A 22,549-nucleotide genomic window follows, 5' to 3' on the forward strand; every position below is an offset into this window, starting at 1 on the left:
TGATTCACATTCAAGAGCAGTAGAGCACTTTATAGAATTATGTTGCTGTTGAGCAGTTTCTCAGTGTTTCTTATGGATGTCTAAAGATACTATATTTTCTGAAGTAACCTGTAATCTTGTGGACAATAGCATCTTTAACCGATTACTATGTTTGCCCCTAAGAGTCAGATCAAGCTCTACTTGCAGCCTCCAACAGGATCTTCTGAAATGACTGCAAGACCCCCATGATGCATGATCACAGTGCATACTCCTATCATTGAGCTTTACTGACCCACATCAGCAGATTATATCCAACAGGTGCCCAGTGACCACCCATATTTTATGCCCCAGCTGGGAGTTGATGAACACTGAACAAAACTGCAATTTCTGTTAGTTCAATTGCATATAATACCAGGGATATTAAGGAAGAAACAGAGCACAGAGACATCTGCCTTGAGATAAACGTTGATTTTTTTTCACCTATGAACAATTTAGACTATAGACTGCATTCAGCACATTTTATTCCACATGATGCATGTACTAGTTTGCTAGTCCTACTACAACAATACATAACAGCATGGCTTGACAGCCAAAGTTTCAGGTCTGGAGGCCGAAAGGTCCTAGATAATGGCTTTGGAAGGTCTGACGTCTCTTCAGGGCTCTCTCCATGGTTTGCAGATGCTGTGTCCTCTGTGATGTTTCTTCTGTAGAAGCACAGGCCTGGCGTCCCTCTCTCTCTCTTTATTAAAAAGGGAAAAAAAAGCATCATTCATGTTGAAATAGGGCCCAGCCCTGATCAGCTTAGCCCCCATGATTCCTATGAGTCCCTACCACATGTTAGGGCTACAGAAGAAGAATTTTGAGGGGACACACTTTGGCTCCAAAAACAATGCTCATCTGGGAAGTGATTCTATTAACAAAGGGGTCTTTTTTCAGAAATTTTCAAGTTAGTGAAATTTTCTTCAAAAAGAAGTAATTTCTAGGACATAAGAGTAAAACTAACATGAAGGATAACACAGGAGTCTGTCATATTATTTTTATGAGAAATTTATTTGGAAAAAGGCATACTTTTGACATAATTATTTTTCTTTATTTCAGCAAGGAAGAGCTATTCTGAGGGAACTCTGGTATGCACCTCCTCTGACAGCTGCTTCCCAGGTCACCAGCGATGTGATGGTTTTGCCAACATTGGGAATTTCCAACCTGATGGGTCCAGGTGTTCAGGTACTCCATTTACATTCAAATGTTCTTGGCAAAATGAAAAGTAAATTAAGCATCAGGTGATAAAAAAAAAGATTGTGTTGAGATTCAAAATAATGGCAAGATTGGAATAATTAAATTTCTGCTTTGGCTTCAAGTCTGGAATAATGTTGACATTAATTACTGCCTTCATCACAAAATGTACAATCTAATATGCTGATTCTACAAAGTGTTCACTAAACAGAAATAAAACGTATACTTTTAATGTAGTATAATTTAATAATTTTAGTGTTTAGCATTCTTTTGTATAACAGTTATTTGGTATCTATTCATGTTAACTTTATGAAGTCTAATGTTATTAATTTTTTAAAAATCTCTAGTTGAGGAGTCAGCATTGTGGCACAGTACCTCATATTGGGAGTGCCTGGAATTGAGTCCCACCTCCACTTCATATGCACTGTTGTGCTAATGTGCCTGGGAGGTGGGAGATGATGGCATGATCGACTGTGTTAGAGGCCCAGATGAGTTCTTAGGGCCTGACTTCAGCTTAGCCCAGCCCTGGCTCTTGCAGACATTTATAGAATGAACCAGCAGATGAGAGCACTCCTTCTCTTCTGCTCAAATAAATAAAAATTAAACAGAAGCATAAAATAAAAACGATACTCCTTTTGTTCTTTGTAAGAACTTCCTATTTGTATAATTAGTTGCTTATGTAAAAGTAAATTTATTGTACCATAGATGATTCTTATGCGTTTTTCTTTATGACATTGGAGCATTTATGTGAGAGTTGAAAATATCTATCTGTATCTTTCAAGAGAGGAGTGAATTATTGAAGAAAGTAAGAGACACATGATATTCCTCATCAAATAATTGTGAAAAATATGTTTATATTGCTGGAAGTAATACAACATATTGAATTGTATCAGTGCAAAAAGAAATGTAAAAGAGAGTTGGCTTGGCCTCCAAAATATACAAAATGTGAAAAGATGAATACTCTGGCATTATTTTGCTATTATTCATGTATTTTGAAAAGAAGTATTAATGCAATAATTCTTCTATTTGAAATTGCTTAAACAAGGTACATATCTCCAGAATCCAAATTTATTTATGTAAAAGTGGGATTTTATTTATCCTGGCCGTATAGGTGCACAAAGTATTATAATATGTTAGAATTTGTGTTACCTGCTTTGATATGATCTGTCTTTGAAAATAGTGTCAGAAAACGTGGTAGACAATCAGTGGGTAATTCTTATTGCCCAAGTTAGTCTTTCATCAATCATCTACAGTTTACTTTACAAAATGTAGGTCATATTAGATATGTTTGCTTGTAGTAAAATTAAAAGACCTAATTAAACAGAGTTTTTGGAGATAAAATCCTCATTATATTATTTCCATTTATTTTTCATATGCTTTCTGCTTGTCAATCAAATATGTTACAGTAAGCACTTCTGTTTGAAGAATGCACATAAACTTCATCCATGATAAGGAATTGCCGATGTATATTACATCTTCATTTTTTTTTCAAATATCATGTTCCTCAATTAATGTTGAAATTTCCCAAGTTGTGTGAGTCAGATCCTTACAGTAGTCAGTAATCCCCATAGTGATTTTAAAACAGATGGTGAGCATCTGAGCTCACCTATCTCATGGCTTACATGATTAACAAGAACATCAGCTCAGGAATCATCTAGCTGTTGCAGGTTAAGTATATGTCAATGAATCTTTTCTGCTCCTGATTATATTAGAAAATTTATTTATTCTCAAGTTATGATTTTTGTGTGATGGAAAATTATTGATCAAAATTTGCTTGGCTAATTTAAACTGGTAGAATTTTTCTAGTTAATTGCAGTATTAGATGTTAATAAAGCATGTACTAAGGTTATAGCTATGAGAATTAAAAGAACTAGAAAAATGCACTGAACAGAAGATGTTTGGATAGAATATTACGAGTGTAATCTTACGTAAGTAATGAATACTGGTAGGGATGTTGGTGGTGGTGGTGGTGATGATGATGATAGCTCACGGTAGTTTTAGAGTGATTTTACAGTGATTTGGGAATCTAAAATCTTCTCAGGTAAGTGTCTTGGAACCATTTCAAGTTTTTGAAGTGTGATCAACTCTCCTGCAGTTGCCATGCAGAGATTTAAGATAAAGAGAGCAGTCTATTTACTTGGAACAAGCTATTCTGTTGGACTCCTAGGATTCATACATCTCTTCCAATTACATGCAGATTATTATAAATGAATATGTTTATTTTCCTATATTGGTCATAGTGCTTGAGACCATAATGTCAAGAAATAAAGCAGATACAGAAATTGTGGGATGAATAGCAAATAATTTGTTATTTTTAGATTTACAGGTATTAGAGCTGAATAACCAGGATTTAGTTTCCATTCAGATAATTTTTGGCATTAACTCAAGCAGGTTGTATTAACTATTTGAATGTTTAGTTTCCTACTCTGCAAAATAAGAATGATTATGATGGACACATGATATTATGAAAATTAAGTGAGGCAACACATATGAGAATTCAGCCATTGACATACAACCAGCCATTAGTACTTCATCAGTAGAAAAATGAAGTAGAAATTGATAGTAATGAATTAGATTTCACAGGCATTCAATGGTCATCCTCACCACCCACACACAACCTAAATGTAGATAAGTGGATGAAGCTATTTAATATTTATGCATGCCATTCAATAGTGGGAAAATATTATAAGGTAGTTTCATGTCCCCATCAAACCTATAAAAGAAGTGATGTAACGCTTATTTTATATGTAAAGAAGTTTAACCTTGAAGATCACAGCTGAAGTCACACAGTTTCTAAATGACCAAAGCAAATATCATGAAGTGATGATCAGGTTACTGGTCTTCGTGGTGGTTCTCTGTCTTCTTGGTGAAATATCACATAAAAACTGTCACTCTTCAGTCTCCGTTTACATGAAGAAGAAAAAATAATAGGTGTGTAGTTGCAGCTTACTTATAGTTAATCTTAAAAATAAGTGTGTGTGCGTGTGTGTGTGCATGTGTGTGTGTGTTCCCACTTCTCCACAGACTCATAGGAATGGAATTAAATGTGAATTCTGCCTAAACCAGTTATGAGTTGTGTTAGCTTCTATGCCAATGGTCATAGTAACCAAGACAAGCGGTACATGCCACAAAGAAATTACTCTAGCTGAAAACCACAGAAATCTGTCTGAATCACAGTATGACCCTCACGAGTGCCTACTTTCCATTTAAGGAGCTGATTATTTACCTACAAAAACTACTCATCCTGTTCATTACTCACTATTCATCACCATCCCTTTTGCTTTTCATGTGTTTTGCATGAGTTAAAGATGCACATAACTTGTACTATGTTTTTCTGTATCGTGAGGAAAGAACCTAAGTTTCCAGCAGAAACTTATAAATAGCTTCTCACAGAGATGTTCTACAAAGCTTTTCAAATCCCAGGGATCAGTCCTTGTTCTTATGAGCAGCTAAATCCTCATTATTGTGTTCTACTATGCATTGCAAGAAAATTACGTTTCTGCCCAGAATCATTCTGAAAGAAAGCATGCTATGTAGTCCTCTCTTTAATCAACTGAATATCAATGAATCCACAGAAACTGTGCAGCTGTGGTGGACTGTAATGAATTCTGATGTTCTACTTTTTTTTTTTCATTAAAATGAAACCTTTATTGGGAAGCACTAAAATTTTGTTTAGTAAAACAAAATTACCATGAAATAGTTTTTTTTTTTAAAGTAAGGTTTGTGTCTGCTGACGTGGCTGTATATGTGGTGACTGTTTTTAAATAAGTCAGTGAATTCTATTCAGCTGGGTACACCCCTTAAATGTTTTATAGGTATATCTCTTTACTCACATCTTCAGTAGTTTCCTCTGCTGTTGTATTTCATTGAATAGGAGGAATAAGGGAAATCAAGAAGTGAAATACATTCTAGAGAAGGAAAATTGAATACTTTACGAGGGAGATTAAATTTCAACTGGTGAACACTGAGAAAACACACTCAAATCCTCTCTAAAACAGAGTAAAGTCTATGATACTGCCATTAAAATGATCTCCAAATATCATTTGAGGAGCAAGGCTAAAAAAAAAAAAAACATAATGTCTAGGAAACAGAGAAGAAATCTGAAGAGAATTCTAGAATTTGTCCACTTTATAATCCCTCTGGGGTCCATACCTGCAAATGCCAGAAGTGGAACTGAACACTTCCACTTCTATGTAATGCACTTAAAACATAGCATCACCTTTACCTTTAGAGTGCGTCATTCCCAATGGTGGGCATTATGGTACAATGGGTTAAGTCACCACTCAGGATGCCTGTATCCCATTTTGTAGTCTATGCTCCCTCATTTATTATCTACGTATCAACTAATGGGTTCTGTAAGGCAGCAAAAGATGCTTAAATCTTTGCCCTTACCCTCTCACACACATGCATTCTAGAGAACCAAAGATGAAGTTTCTGGCTTTTGGCTTCAGCCTGGCCCATCTCCAGCTATTGTGAGCATCTGGGGAGTGAACAAGAAGAGGCAAGTTCTGTTATTCCGCCTTCTAAATTATTACAGAAAAACTGAAAATTTAAAAATCTTCATTCCCAATAAATCCCCAAACTCAGTGAGAAAAGTCACCAAATGGCAAATATCCCATCCAGAAAGTTGAATGTCATCCTTATACTCAGCAAGATATTGCAACTCTAACATTTGATACTTCCTAAGTTCTTACAACATTCAACCTTCTGCCCAGACTCATTGGTTTCATTCAGGCAACCATCATTTCTTCATATTATTAGTAGAGACTTATTTGTCTCCAAAGTTTCATTCTAAGCCTCTCCATCAACTTTACACCTAGAATTCTCTTTCTAGCATGAAATGCAACTCCCCTCCCCTCCTTTTTCTTTCTTTTTAAAAACATTTCAGCTTCACTTATTCACTATACAGTGTATTTCCAATATTTGTCAAGTATCAGATATTTTATGGATGCTCAGAATAAAATTATTGAATGAATATTAAAGATGATGCAGGTTTAGAGCAGGAACTCTGGCATAGTAGGCTAAGTTCCCACCTGTGGCACCAGCACCCCATTTGGGCGCCAGCTCATGTCCTGCCTATTCCACTTCTGATCCAGCTCCCTGATTATAACCTGAGAAAACAGTGAAGGATGTTTCAGTTCTTTGGGTCTCTCACCCACATGGACGACTCAGAATAGTGATCCAAAGTCAGAATAGGCTTCTGACTTTGGATCACTATTGGTTCAACCATTGTGGCTGTTTTTCTCTCTATAACTCTGCTTTCCAAATTAAAATAACAATAACAACAACAACAACAGCAGCAGCAATAATAATAATAATAATAAACTCCTTAAAAATGGTGGAAGGCTCAGCGCAGTGGCCTTGTTGCCAGCTGGAGTCCTCACTTTGCATGCGCCAGGGTCCCTTATGGGATCCCAGCTGGCTGTTCCCATCTAGTTTCCTGCCTGTGATGTGTAAGGGCAGTCGAGAAGGCCTGGGGCCGTGGAGCCCTGTGCCCATGTGGGCGACCTAAAGGAGGCTCCTGGCTTTGGATCAGCTTAGCCCTGGCTATCGCAGCCACTTGGGGTATGAATCAATGGACAGAAGATCTTTCTGTATCTCCTCTCTGTGAATCTGACTTTCCAATAAAAATACATGGATCTTTGAAAAAAAGATGGTGGATATTTACATTAATCATTGCAGTTATGATAGTTCAACAAAGAAAAATGGTATCTTGCTTTAAGATTTGTTGTTTGTTTGAGAATCTTCTAATCACTAGTTCACTCCCCAAATGGCTTCAATGTCCAAGGCTGGATTAAAGACAGGAGCCTGGATATGTGGAACAAAATAATGGAGCCATCATTCACTGCTTTCACAGGCTGGATCAGAAGTGGAGCAGCTGGGCCTCAAAGAAGCACCCAGATGGTTTGCCAGTCCTGCATGTGGTATCTTAGAAGTCAGAAGGAGCAACTTGGACCTTAAATGAATAGGGAAATGGGCAACCCAAACTAGGGCATCATGACTGTGTTTGAGAATCCACAGTTGCAGTGTCAATTAGTGATCTTGGAAAAGATCAAAGCACTAGCCATCTTAGCAGTGGTAGCTATGGGAAGATGTTTAACTTCTTTGTAACATAAATAAACCACTTGAAAAATAAGCTTTCAGGACCAGGCCATGTGGTATCTCAAGTAAAGCCACTTCCTGCAGTGCAGGCATCCCATATGGGCTCTGGTTTGAGTCTTTGCTGTTCCACCTGCAGTCCTGCACCTGGGAAAGTAGTGGAAGATAGCCCAAGTGTTTGGACCCCTGCACCCTTTCAGAGATCCAGGTGGAATTCTGGCTCCTGGTTTCAAGCTAGCTCAGCTCTGGTCATTGCAGCCATTTGTTGACTGGCCCAGGGAATGGGTCAATCTCTCCGTCTCTCCATCCCTCTGTAACTCTAATTTTAAAATGAATAAAATGAATCTTTTCTTTTGATGTTTACACTAAGCTATGGCAGGGCAATGAGATAGCATGTTCAAGGATGTGGGGCAGGGTTGGGTAACCGAGTTATGCTGCTGTCAACCCTTGAGCGAGGACACACTCATGCACATGAGAAATTTTATCAAGAAATAGCCACCAGTGCAGAGCAGTCATGGCCATGATGTAAATCTAAAGAAAGGTTTCAGTAAATGACTGCAGTTACCAAATACTTGAGCATAATCAGAAATCCTACACACATATCTACAGTAAGAAAATTGCACCTAACCCAGTGCAGATGAAAATCTGTTGTTGTGACCCACTGGGGCATGTAAAGGGCATGAACCCATCCATAAAATCAAGAGACATTGAGCACATTTAGGGGGAAACAGAAAAGTCATCTAGGAGAATTCTTTGGCTTTTAGTAGCTGGGAAGCTTTTTACTCCAAAATTTTAAGTAATGCAATGACTACTGACTATGCCCTTCCTCTTCCTAATAATGTTTATGATTCACCACACTGCTTATGATGATGTGTTTCAAAATGTCCAATAATTTATTGCAGACCCGGTAGGTCTTGTATGGTGCAGAAAAAAAACAGTTCTATAGATCAGTAATGAGCATGACCTCTCTTTATTATACATTTCTTATGGCTATTTACTATTTTCGTTTGATACTGTTATAGAACATGAATCAGTATGTAGTTATTAAAGACAGTGGATAGCAGCACTTCCATTTGTCTGAATAAGAGGAAGAAAAACTAGAGTGTATTTTTAAAAATAGCAATAATGTAACGTCACTTTACATTCCTTTCAACATTTTATATTATGTGGAATATATGCTTTTGTTATTACTCATTAGTTTTTCCTTAATATTTATATATGATTGAGGTAAGATTTTTAAAATGTTTTCTGATTATGAGCATTCTATGTCAGATGAATATTCTATGTCAAATTTCATACTTCTTTTTTCAAACAAAGGGTAAAATTAATTCATAAACAAGACCATGTATTGATTTATTCAATAGTTTGAATAAATTTTAAGGTATAGATATATACATTCATTTGTATACTTGAAAAAAAACAAAAACAGGTTTTGTGATATCTTTGGAGAATTATTTATATTATATATCAAACATTGCTTGGGTCTTCTCTCTTCCCTTTAGGGAATTTTGCAATTTCATAAACTCCCTGGGAAATGATGCATATTCTTCTATAGTTAATCTAGTTGACCAATGAATATTTAACTTAGGCTTGTTAGGGAAGTCAAGTTTGATACTCCATTCATAGCAGAACAGCTTTATTCTTTTTGAACTCTTCTTTTCAAATAAATAAATAGCAAAAAAAAAAAACTTTAAGTATTAATGGTTAAGCTGTAATATGTGACACTCAAACCTATATGGGTTCCTGGTTTAAGACTTAGCTGTTCTAACACAACTTCGTGCTGCTGTGGTTGGGACGCAGAGGATGATGGTCCAAATGCTTAGGGTTACTAGAACTGCCAGGCGCAGTTCCACCCTCCTGGCTTCAAACTGGGTAGCGTTGGCCCTTGAATGCATCTGAAGAATACAAAAACAGATGGAAGATGGCTCTCTCCCTCCTGATTCCTGTCTCTATCACCCTCTGTCATTCTCCTTTCAAAATAAAGTCTTTTTTAAAAGTACTTCTGGGCCCGGCACCATAACCTAGCAGCTAGAGTCCTCGCCTTGCACATGCCGAAATCCAATATGGGTGCCATTTCTAATTCCTGAGTCCCCACTTCCCATCCTGCTTGTGGCCTGGGAAAGCAGTCAAGGATGGCACTTGGAGAGTAAATCAATGAACGGAAGTTCTTCCTCTCCGTCTCTTCTCCTCTCTGTATGTATAACTTTCCAATAAAAATAAACCTTTAAAAAATGCTTCTTTAACATAAAGATTTGCTGTAAATGCTGTAACAATGTTCAACAGATTTTATCTTTTATCACTCTTCATTGTTGATTTTTAAATTTATTGTGATATAGTCTGAGAAAAGACTTCCACAGTTTTTGAGAGTTTGCTTCTTTTGTTCAAGATTATGAGTGTATTCTACCAATAAAAGAGAATAACATATTTGTTTTGTAAGCAAAAATTTGAGGTATAAAACAATGTAAAAACAAATGTTTATATATGCATCTACAAAAATTTTGCATTTTACAAATATTTACTTATTTCTTTTAAAGGCAGAGTTACAGAGACAAGGGAAGAGATGCACATTGAGAGTAATCTTTAATCTTCTGGTTCACTCCCTGATTGACTGTAACAGCCAGGGTTGGGACAGGCCGAAGTTAGGAACCAGGAACTTCCTCTAGGGTCCCCACATGTATCAGCAGGAAGCTAGATTGGAGGTGGAGTGGTTCAGATTCTAACTGGCACCCAGTTGAGATTCCAGTGCCCGCTCCAGTACTTGCTTCTAAAAAGGCACTTTAAGCTAGAATTTAAAACGTAATCCGGTAGCAGTTTCTTACTTTTCATTTCCCAATTGCCAGGATATGAGAGACAGCCACTTTTTATGTTAGAAAGGAAAAACCATGTTTTCAATAACTTCATTACCTGTGCTTAATATATATCTGATATTGTAACAGTTATTTGGATAACATACCAAATAAAGACTGAATTAATATAATAATTTTCAAAAAAATTGTTAGTTTTATTTTTAACTAGTACTCTTATGTTGCTTTTTTTCCTTTAATAACTTCTTAATTTTTTTGAGATAACATTTTTAATCAGGATTATAAGTAAAGACTGTTTCACTAAATAAAAAGTTCAAGTGAAAAGTAAAAATACTATACTTCAGAAGGAATATAGGCAAGGGATATATATATTAAACTGATAAGAATAGATACTATACTTGATCTTAGCCAGAAGGCCGAGAAGCGATAAGGGATATAAATAGTAATCCAATGCAAAGGTTTTTTTTTTTTTTCCTTTTGAAGATTTATTTAGTTTTTTGGAAAGGCAAATTTACACACAGGAGAGATGGAAAGATCCATCGGCTGGTTCACTCATCAAGTGGCTGCAATGGCTGTAGCCAAGCCTTACATAAGCCAGGATTTAGAAACCTAATCTGGGTTTCCCACACAGGTGCAGGGTTCCAAGAACAGGGCCATTCTCTATTGCCCTTCCACGCCACAAACAGGGAGCTGAATGGGAAGTGGAACAGCCAGGGCAAGAACCGGTGTCCATATGGGACTGTGGTGCATGCAAGGTGAGGACTTCAGTTACCAGGCTACCACACTGGGACCGGAAGAGTGTTTACGTGTATTGAGATGCAAGCACAAGGCCTAACCACAGCCTAAACTACCAATCAAAAAAAAGAAAAAAAAAAAGGAAGAGGAGTTCTTCGTAGACAATAAGAAACATTGGGCAAGCAAATAAATAAGTTCGTTGTAGTAAAAGAATGTACTCTGTTGATCTGAATTGTTACCAAAAAAAAGTACTTCATTAAGAAAGCCAACTTTGCTACAATGACAGAAGAGGGTGCTCTTAAACTGGGAATACTGTAAAACTGCCTCAAACTTACAACCATAAAATTAATGGATAATTGCATTCTCCAATGCTCTAAAAGAACTGTGAGAAAAAAATGTAGCCTGTGAACTTTTTCCTTACCACCTCCAATAAAATGTAATAAACAGAGTAAAAATGAAAATACTATAACAACACCAACTCTAATTCTAAACATAATTAAATATTGTTTATTAAAAATAATCTTGGAATATTTACATGCACACCTGCATGCATAATTGAGAGATTCGAAGTATAAAAATTGACAGCAAAAATATTAAGAAGAACCAGCACTGAAGAAAAACAACTAATTGAATCAATTATGTTGATTTAGCTCTAGAAATTACTTAAATAAAAAACAAAAATCAAGTTATACTTTATCAAGGGACTAAATATAAACATACTAGAATTTTTTTTGGAGACAGAAAAATAGCCAAAAGAATGAAAATAAGTTCAAAATAAGAAGTATCAAAAAGAAATTAATTGAAAAGGAAGATCAAGAGCATGAATAAACTTGAATCTTTAAAGAAGGAAACAAAAAATCCAACAAAATGATTTTTTTTTAAAAAAAAGAATTATTTATTTGAAAGATGGAGTGATGGGAGAGAAAGATGGAGAGAGACAGATTTTTCATTTGCTGATTTATTACCCAAATGACTTTAATGCAAAGCCTAGGTCAGCCTGACTACTAGAGCCAAATACTCCATCCACATCTACCACATTAGTGTCATGCGCCCAAGTACTTGAGCTCTCATTTGCTACATTCCTGGGAGCATTCATAGAGGACTAGATTGAAAATGGAGCAATTGGGATTTAAATTAATTACTCCTGTATGGGATGCCAAAATTGCAGGTGGCTGAGTACTTCACTACACCACAAAATTGACCTGGTAAAATAAATATTTTAGTCAAATACTTTTTATTTTTCAGAAATGAAAAGAGACCTGATTTTACATATTGAAAGAGTCAAAAATTATCTGCAGAATGTGGTCCAAAATCAACAACTCCAATATATGTTCTAGCAAAAATGTTAGACTTAAGATAAAGAAAAGAATTCTCCTAGCCTCTAGCAAAGGAGAAGGTCCTACAATGAACAAGAATGAGGGCTGGGTGCAGCAGCTCAGAGGCTAAATCCCCATCTTGTACAGGCGGGGATCCCTTAAGGGCACTGGTTTTGTGTCTTGGCTGCTCCACTTCCCATCCTTCCCATCCATTCCCTGCTTATGACCTCGGAAACCAGTGGATGATACCCCAAAGCCTAAGGACCCTGCACCCAAGTGGGAGACCTGGAAGAAGCTCCTGGCTCCTGGCTTTGGATCAGCTCAGCTCTAGCTGTTGTGGCCCTTGGGCAGTGAAGATCTTTCTCTCTGTATCTTCTTCTTTCTGTAAATTTGCCTTTCTAAGAAAAATAAATAAATCTTAAACAAATCAAGAATGAGTTTCATGCTTTTCAGACTTTTGAAAAAGAAGAAATTAAGAGATGTACTGGGTTTTCTTCAGAGTTGTGAGAAACTCCAAAAATGTAATGACCATTCTTAATCTTTTCCTTTTATTTAAATATTTAGTTTTGTTTCTTTGGAAACAGAGAGAGAAGAGGCTTTGACAGCCAGGACTGTGCTAGGCCAAAGCCAAGAGTCTATGGAGATTCTTCTGGGTCTTCCCAGAAAAATGTAAGTGCCTGAGCACATAGGCGATCTTCTGCTCTTTCCCAGGTACATTAGCAGGGAGTTGGATCAGATGTAGAGCGGCCAGGACTGGAACTGGTGCCCACATGGGGTGCTGACTTTGCAGGCGGTTGCTTCACTTGATATAATACAACACTAGCCCCTATTCTTGAACTTTTAAAAAGAGGCGTTAAGCAAACTAAGAAATTGGTGGCCACTTCTCTTATTATAATAAAATACACTATTTTTAAATGCATCTCACATAATAGTAGCTCTCAAAAACTGTTTTCATTAAGATTAGGGTCAATGCAGAGATAGCCTCACTGATATTTATATTATACAAGAAATAGTTAATGGTTTGATAGGAACAAAGAAGCATGAGAATTAAAAGTTTCCTTGATATTACACCTGAAAAATTCTGAAGAGTCAATGATTAAAATGCAAACTATAAAAACAGTTCATTAAGTGAGATTGGAGGATATAAAATTAACATTTTAAATCAATGATCTTAGAGAAATAGAAGAGAAGGGTCACCTGCACATTAACAACAGAATAATAAAAACTTTAGCAATACATTTAATAAGAGGAATTTGCACAAAGAGAAAGCTGTTTCCTTTTTCTAAATATCTGGCTCTTCATAAAGATAATTATCTGTAGGGATAGGCGATTTAGCACATTTCCAAAATAGAAACTCACGAAGCTTTTATGGGATAAACTATTTGACATTGTTATGGAAAAATAAACATGGAATTAGCTACTTAAAACACTGGGGAAAAAGTCAAGTGATGAGGATGTAAGTAGCCCTTTCTAATATAAATAGAATAAAGACTTTGTTGTTGAAAGAAAAAAATAAGACTCTATTGTTGAAACAGTGCAATGTTCATACTTGAGTTGACATTAAAGACATTTCAGATTAGTTGGAATATGGCATGAAGTCTAAAAAAAAAAATCCCAAGTCCATATGGAAGATTAATAAGCTAAAGCACTAAACAGAGATTAACTTTTATTTTGTCTTGTATTATTTTCCATAATACATTCCTATGAATATAGGGTTTATCTCTCTCCCACTCCTTCCTCGCTCCCTGTTTTCCCCTCTTGTCGTTTTCCACCACATTATCACAGTAAAGCAGTCCTTTAGTAGTTGCTAGAAGCTTAACTTTCTGCTATTTAAATGTATCATGTTAGAAAATCTGGGTTAGGAAACAAATAGTTCTATATTTATAAAAATAAAAGTTAGGTCCATACCTTGCTACATCCAGGCATACACACACACACACACACACATAAAAGCCACAGTTTTGAAGTAAAGCCATATGTATACAAAGCAAATACATAGTAAATTTCTAAAACTCCCTGCTAATGTCTGCAAAAAAACAGCAAAAGATGACTGGAGCTTGTGTCCCTGTATCAACCTGGGAGACCCAGGAGGAAGAAGCTCCTGGCTTCTCCCTTCAGTTTAGCACAGCCATAGGGGGCATGAACCAGTGGGAGGGACATCTGTGTGTGTGTCCTTCTCTCTAACTTTGCCTTTGAAATAAATCTTTCAGCAATTTTTATAAGTTGTTCATGGCAAACAAAACACTTTAGGCAGTATCAAAAGATCAAAAGTAAGCAACTGAGAAAAAAATAGTTGCATGATATGTGTCAGAAAAAAAGATAAATAATATATTTAAAAACACTTAAAACGTAGCTAAAGCCAAATATGACAAAAATGCACAAAACATGTATTATATAATACATAAAATAAAACCTTATTATGTTCTTGAAACAGAAACAGTAGCATAGATGAGAAAGAAGAGATGCATACTTGGTGGTGGGGGTCCAGACATCGTGCAGTTTGTCATATGTAAGCTTCAGAAGCAAGATGAGTAGTATAATTCAGCCAAAGTTTGAAGGCTGGACTACTAGAGAAACCAATTTTGTTAAAGAGGCTGTTAGAGTACATAATACAGTTCAAAGGCCAGAGAACTAAAAGCTCTGACATCAAAAGCCAGAAAAAGATGGTTGTCCCACCTCGAGAATCAATAACAAAGGGTGAATTTGCCCCCTCTCCTCTGCTCAGATCATCAGTGAATTGGATGATTCCCTACCGTAGTTGAACAGGTCTTTCCTACTGGTCAACTGACTCCAATGCTAATATCTTGTACAAATGTCCTTAAAATCACATCCAGGGCCCAGCATGGTGGCCTAGTGGCTAATGTCCTCACCTTGAATGTGCCTGGATCCCATATGGACACCGGTTCTAATCCCAGCAGCCCTGCTTCCCATTCAGCTCCCTGCTTGTGGCCTGGGGAAGCAGTCGAGGACAGCCCAAGGCCTTGGGAGCCTGCACCTGGAGGAAGTTCCTGGCTTTTGGCTTTGGATCGGTGCAGCTCCAGCCATTGTGGCTGATTGGGGAGTGAATCATTGGGTGGAAGATTTTTCTCTCTGTCTCTCCTCCTTTCTGCATGTCTGACTTTGCAATAAAAATAAATCTTTAAACACACACACACAAACACACACACATCCGTAAAATATTTGGGCATTCCTCAGATTCCTCAGCCCAGTCAAAGCATAAAATTGACTATAATAAGGCTTAAAGATGGAACAAGATTCAACTTAATTCATACAAAAAAAATTAAATCACAACAAAATGCAGTTTCCCTTCTCTTAAATGAGCAATATTTCTGTTGGCAAGTACTTAAAGCACTTTCCTAGTGGAAAAGTAAATAGAGGCAATTATTTTAAATGTAAATTTGGCAGCCTCTAACAAAATAACATATTCATTTACTTTTTGACCTAACATTTTCATCTCTAGAATATTTTAGTGCAATTCGAACACTATATCCACAAGACTTATGGATATAGTCCACAAGACTACTCCGTAGGGTACATTGAAATGTTCTCAACAACCTGAAGATGCACTTACAGAAGATCAGTTGAACTATAAAATATACGACGACAGTGGAGTGCAGTGAGGCTGGACAGCTAACGAATCCTTGGAACAAGTGTAGAAAAGGAGCTGTCTGGAGCAAGCTAAAGGAATGTGAAGAAATGTAGTCAGAGTCACTGGAAGTACATTTTTTCTTTCATTCGACTTGGATATTAATAGTAATAAGCAAAGAGGGTTTTATTATTGATAAGTACCAATGCGACCCCTCTGTTGGCCGGAATCTCTAATATGCAGTCCCTGCTGTTATGGTTCTGTGGCCCTTTGAAGGTTGGACTAGACAGATTCTCTGAGTACAGATTGGAACTTCTGGCCTCAAGTAAATCTGGAACTCAAGTTGATTTGCATTCTGCTATTTGCTACTCTAACACTGTGAAATTTTATTCCTGTGATCATTTGTTTTTATTCTTTTTGTCCTTTTTTATACTTTCCTACTTTGATTGCTTGAAAACTCCACAATATTTCTTTATATCTCAAATGATGTGCAGTCCTCCTCTCTTAGAACTTTCCCTGTGCCCACGTGCACAGGGAATTATATCCCACACACACTGCATGGTATTTAACAGAGGTTTGACTATAAGATCTGGTAAACGTGGATTTCAGCATGTTTGAACACTTAGCAACTCCACGGCTTTGAAAAAAAACTTTACAGTTTCTAAGAAAGAAGAAACTAAAGCTGTGAAGTGAAAGGGGGACTCTTATTCTGAAATGTGTAATTCATAAATTCTTTGTTTACTCAAGAACACTTTTAAGAATTTGTATTTCAATGTAAGGCAATTTCTTATTTAGCAACATCCAGATGATCTCCATAGCAACCCTCAGTAGTTCTTTGCAAGGTAAAATAAGGAAAAAAAATATTTAAAATTTAACATCGTGTTTTCTGTTGTTATTTTTCAAACATCTTGCTGAGGTGCTGAGAATAAAAAAATACAGTTAGAATAACACTTTAATTTTTAAAACAAAAAAAAATTTCAGAGTCAATTTAAAGACAAGAACATATAGGTATCTATGGGGTAGATTTAAGAGGCTCTGCAGGGTTTGTTGTTTTGTTTGTTTACTTGTTTGTTTTTAGCTCCACATAAAAAGATAGTTTTACTACAAGGAAAGCTTAGAATCAGACAGGAAATGGCCAGCATGGATTCAATCATGCCTCACTAGGTGGGACACAAAGATTAGTTACGCCTCACTGGGGTATTGGGGATTTCTCTGCACACCCATCCTAAAAACATGTTCTGTACTTAAACTGAGGACACATGTCTTGCAAGAGTTATAAACAAGTTCAGATCATCCAAAAAACAACTAAGTTCAGCAAAATCATGCTTCAACACTATAAACAGCTAAATACTAAAATAAAAATAGACAAGACAGCTGAATAGTAATCTATAGCTATTTTGAGGTGTATGGAATTCGGTTGAATATAAACCAAAAATCGAAATGTCTATGAAGAAATCACAGGATGTAGTTAAGAACCCGCATTTTCCTATTAACATATTGTTAATACCATGTCAATTAAAGCCATAAGGTTGTAAATGGTTGTTGATGTTATGTCGAGGCTTTGAATTGATTGGGATGATACTTTTGCTGGCTTAACCTTCAGACTAGAGATGGTCTCACCAAGAAATCGTTGGACCCACTAGGACAATAAGATGCTGGACTTTATGCTTGGTAAATATTTCCAATGAAAGAACCTCAACTGAATTTGAACTGTGGTAACGCAGCAAGGTGGAGAAATCCACCATAGGGAGAGGGTTCGGGGAGGGGTGGGGGGAATCCCAGTGCCCATAATACTGTGTCACATAATGCAATACAATTAATTAAAAAAAATAAAGAGATAGTTTTAGAGTAAAATATAAATTAGCAAAGTTTACCAAGGAAATACATGAAAGTTAAGCAGACTTAATGACAATGTAGATATTTAAAGTCAAAATTGTACTCCCTCCCTCCTCCAAGTTTAAATGGGTTGTACATCATGACTGTCATTTACAATGTATTCTAGTTTTTAAAAAATGCCAAGATAGTATGTGTAAAGTATACCTACTATTAAAATTATAACTGTGAGGTAATGCATGTATTAAATCAGCTTTGATCATTCCAGGGAGGATGTTGTAGTACTTGGGACGCCAGTGTCCTGTATCAGAGTGCCAGTGTTAGTCCTAGCTGCTTCAATTTTCATTCGCCTTCCTGTTAATGCACCCTGGGAAGAAGCAGGTGGTCCAAACTCCTGAGCCTCTGCTGTTCATAAGGGACATCTGGGCTAAGTTCCAGGCTTCTGGACTAGCCCTGGGTTTGTGGGTATTTCAAGAGTGACTCAGTGGATATAAGATTTTCCTCTCTGCGTCACTACCTTTCAGGTAAGTGAAAACAACCAATGTGTGTGTGTGTGTGTGTGTGTGTGTGTGTGTGTGTAGATAGATAGGTGGTTAGATCGATGATCATTGCACAATTAGACACATTTAATACCATCATGTTTATAAGATACAAACATACAATTTAATCTCTTTGTTAATTTTTATTTGAAACCACGAGTGACAGAGAAAAAAATGGAGAGGCAGAAGCCAGAACTAGGAATGCTATTTCTATTTTCTGACATAGATGACAAAAGCCCAAGTATTTGAGCCATCTTTTTCTGCCTTGCTGGTGTATTAACAGGAAGATGGATTAGAAATTGAGATGTGAATCTTAAGTTTTATAGAAAACTATCAATAAAACTTAGAGCTAAATTTAAGGATTGGCATTTGCTATGCTTGGTGATAAAATTTGCTATACATTTGTTTAATAAATATTATAGAGTTGAAACAGAAATGCAGTAACTGACTTGGAATAGAAATGAGTTTACAACAGATTAAGATTGTTTGGAAATGAAAATAATATAAAATAGATGACATTTCAAGTTCATGAGAATTGCTGAGTAAACGACATGCTAAGTAACTGAAAGGCAAATAGTAAACAGTTTAAAATACAGCCTGATATATCACACATGGGAATTCCAGAATTATTAAAGATATAAATAGGGAAAATTATAAAATTAATTTTGGAAAAATGAGACTGCATAAAATCTTAAAGTATATAGGTATTTTCTAAGGTTTCTACAATCCATATACAACAAGATGAAAAGATTTGGAAGTTAGACCATCTGGATGGTTAGTAAACAAAAGAGCTCTATAAAGACAAGGTAGAAAGATGACCATCAAAACATGCCAGTTTATCAGTTTATCAGTTCAATTTCCAATATGTATCTCTGGTTTCTTTTTCTTGCTTAATGGTAGTAGCTAACACTTCCAGAAATGTATTGAAGTGAGAATATGGTTTTTTATTTTGGGTCTTAGTGAAAATGCTTGAAGCATTTCTGCATTCAATGTGATTCTGGTTGTGGGTTTGTCATATATCACCCTTGATTATTTCAAATATAGTCCCTCTACACATAATTTACTTAAGATTTGTATCATGAGAGGATGTCACATTTTAACTTTCTTATGATCTGTTGAGATAATTGTATGGTTTCTATTCTTCAATTTGCTAATGTGATGTATCACATTTACTGATTTGTGTATGTTGAACCATCCATGCATCCCTGGGATAGATGTTACTTGGTCTGAATAGATGATCTTTTTGTCGTGTTGCTGGATTGGATTAGCTAGTATTTTGTTGATGATTTGTTGCAACTATATTCATCATGTGTATTAGTCTCTAGTTCTTTCTGTTTTTTATATTTTTCTGGTTTGGGAGTTATGGTGAAGCTGGCTTCATAGAAGGAATTGGGAGAATTACTACCCTTTGAATAGTTTTGAGTAGTTTGAGAAGAATGGGGATTAGTTCTTTAGAAGCTGTTCGAATTCAGCAGAGAAATCTCTGATCTGGGGTTTTTTATACTGTTGTTGGGAGTATCTTTATTACTATTTCCATCTCCATCTTGGTTATTTGTATGTTTTGGTTTTCTGTGTCTTCATACCTCAGTTTTGGTAAATTGCATATCCACAACCTCACCATTCTCTAAGCCAGAACAAACTGCCCAGGGTCAACTCCCAGCGCCTGCACACCTTACCCACTTGGGCACAGAAATCCCACATAGGAAATCCACAGTCTATGGTATGAGTGCTGGTCCTGGCTGGAGATTCTCTCCCCAGAGTTCAGGACAACCTGAGCTTCAGGAATTGGAACAGATCACTTATGTTACAGAGTCATGAAAATGAAAAATCAGAAATATCTGATTGTGTTTTCTGCTCTCCCAAAAAGGAAAGCCTCATGATGCATTTGTACACTTAGCTATGCATTTGTTTTTGGACTTCACAGGCCAGCAACCTGTTGTCACAGCTGAAAAGTGCATTGCTTTGTCCTTCTGATGGAGGGCCTTCTTTGCAGCCTGTTGATCCATGCACGGAAGGCATTCTCGAGGGCAGGCAATGTCCTAGATTTCCTTCACTGGCTATTGCTGACAGGGATTTGTGATTCCCACACTTTTCAAGGTCCTTGGTATGACCTGAATGTTAAATAGGTATTTCTGTCTTCTAAGAAAAAAGTGGTGGGTTATTTTTTAGGACAGTCTCTCATGCCAAACTACTTACTTTAAAAGAGAGTACAAGAGGTGGCTGTCTACAGTTTAAGAATTGGAAACTTCAAAAAAAAAAAGCACACACTTTCATCCATCCTAAAATGGCTACCTAGCAAAATGTTTCATCTTAGTAGACACTTTGCTTTATCAGTTTCCTTAACATGTGTATAACTGAGCTTTAGTGGGCTAGCAGTTGATAGAAATGACAACTGTGGTGTCATTCATTGCCCTGTGTGTGTGTGTGTGTGTGTGTGTGTGTGTGTTGAATGTGCTTTGGTTAATAGAAAGAGGGACTCAGCCCAGAGATGATCCAAGACCCTGACTTCTAAGAATACAGACAAAAAGCCCTTCTTCAGACTGAATTTCATAATTTCCCGAACCAGGCTCCCTATTGGCACAGGAACCACAGGCCAACAGGCCCTGCCCTGATCCTGTACAGCTTTGTTTTCAGCTCAGCCAGGATGTTTAACCATGTCAGAGGAAAATGGTTTGTGCTGTTGTTAGTTGGTTGATCTCTGGCTTACAGAAGCAACACCAAGCCAATGAGATAGACCTTTTTGAACTCACTCCTCTTACTACTGTAATGTTGACAGACCTAAGAAACTCACAGCATTTTAACTTTGAATTAAATTCAATGCATTGAATTTTTATTTTAATTTTTTCATTTAAATTTTTAATTTTGAAACTTCCATAGGATTTTTCTTATCCTTTGAATGCACTGGTTTTATGTTTCCCACTAGGCTGAACCTCTGTTACTCTGAGATGTTGGGAACCCCTTTCAATTCTTCAGAAAAAGACAAGACACATTTGAGAAAATCATAAAAATTATGAATGGCCCCATGTTGAAAACTATATTATGACTAGTCATAATCAGTAGTACTTTATATGTCTACATAAACATTTACTTTGATATCATAACCTAAATGCTCTCTTCTGAAGTTATTCTTTGGGAATCCAGAATGAAAACTTTAATATCACTTCATAGTAACTTTGCTAATATTTAATGATATTGGGAAGTACATTGGCTTGCTTTCTGAATATATACAAACAATTCTAGTATGGAAATAATATTATAACTACATTTATATTTTGTGATTAAACTGAAAAACTTTTGTTAGAGTGTTTCTAATGAAAATGTGTTATTTATAGAATGTTGCTTGCTAGGATAAATTAGTAGAGTAAAGGTATTGACAAGTATTTGGAGTTTTTGTTTATATGGCAAGGAATAACAAATAACATTTCATTAGTCTTTTATTGTAGGTCAGGTACGTGAAACATTGTGAGTGCTAGGAAACAAAGACTACACCTAGAGTTGGAAGATACATCTTAATAAATAATAACACTTTAATGATTGTATAGCAATAATCAGTCAGGGTCACACCATAAAGAGTTAACACCAGGCAGGTCAAATAACAAACTGTCATAGTAGCTTTTTGTTTAAATGAAAATATGATCAGATTAAAAGAACAATCAAAGGATGTCCCAGCTCAGATAAAAACTAGCAGTACTTGAATCTTATGTCACAAGGATCATAAACAAATCTCAAAATGTAATTTTATTCATATACCTTTTTGCGCTGTATATGTTAGTTACCACAAATAAGGGATTTTTCAAAGTTATAAGAGAAGTTGATAGAAGAATTTTGAGGAAATTTATTTCCAAAGACTTGGCTATGCCATGTGTTCCGTATCACTCTTCAAGGGAACGTACAATGAAATTCACTTCAGTGTGGACCCCTCAGGCAGCACTGACGTGTTTCCTGAAGTTAACAGTGCACAGGATTAGTGTGTACAAAAGGCATCTAAAGGCAGTTGCTGTGTCTGTTGGTTTATTATGGAAAGACATAATGAAACACAGTGGGTGGGACACTGGAAATAATGGCAGGTCTCCCCCTTGGAAGCTGATGCAAAGTGTTTTACCCATTCTAGCTTTGTCACCAGGTGATTTTAAAAATTATTTCCACAAGAAGGTTTTGTCAGAATTTAAAAGAGCCTAAAGAAAATCCAAATGAGCCTCCTCAAAAATCCACAGACTCAAAGACCTGGAAACTCAAAAGTAAGAATCTACTTTCACTTCTTTCCTGCTGCTGTCCAATACCAGATGGACCACATGCGTTGGGAGAAGAAAAGCTGAAAGAAAGTGCTACCACTCTCTTTCTTCCAAAGGTGATCAGCCTTCCAGAAGTTTCCCCCTGATGAAACAGAACATGTGCAACTCCATTTGAAGACTGGCTTGCTTTGCA

General features: G+C 36.4%; 1 pseudogene; it reads right to left on the reverse strand.

Moving 5' to 3' along the window:
- Nucleotides 1–10,422: 10,422 nt before the first annotated feature.
- Nucleotides 10,423–10,543, reverse strand: LOC121148250 (annotated as a pseudogene).
- Nucleotides 10,544–22,549: the final 12,006 nt, after the last annotated feature.

This window comes from Ochotona curzoniae, unplaced genomic scaffold, assembly GCF_017591425.1.
Source record: "Ochotona curzoniae isolate NIBS_2020 unplaced genomic scaffold, NIBS_Ocur_1.0 scaffold_4683, whole genome shotgun sequence".
NCBI lineage: Eukaryota > Metazoa > Chordata > Mammalia > Lagomorpha > Ochotonidae > Ochotona > Ochotona curzoniae.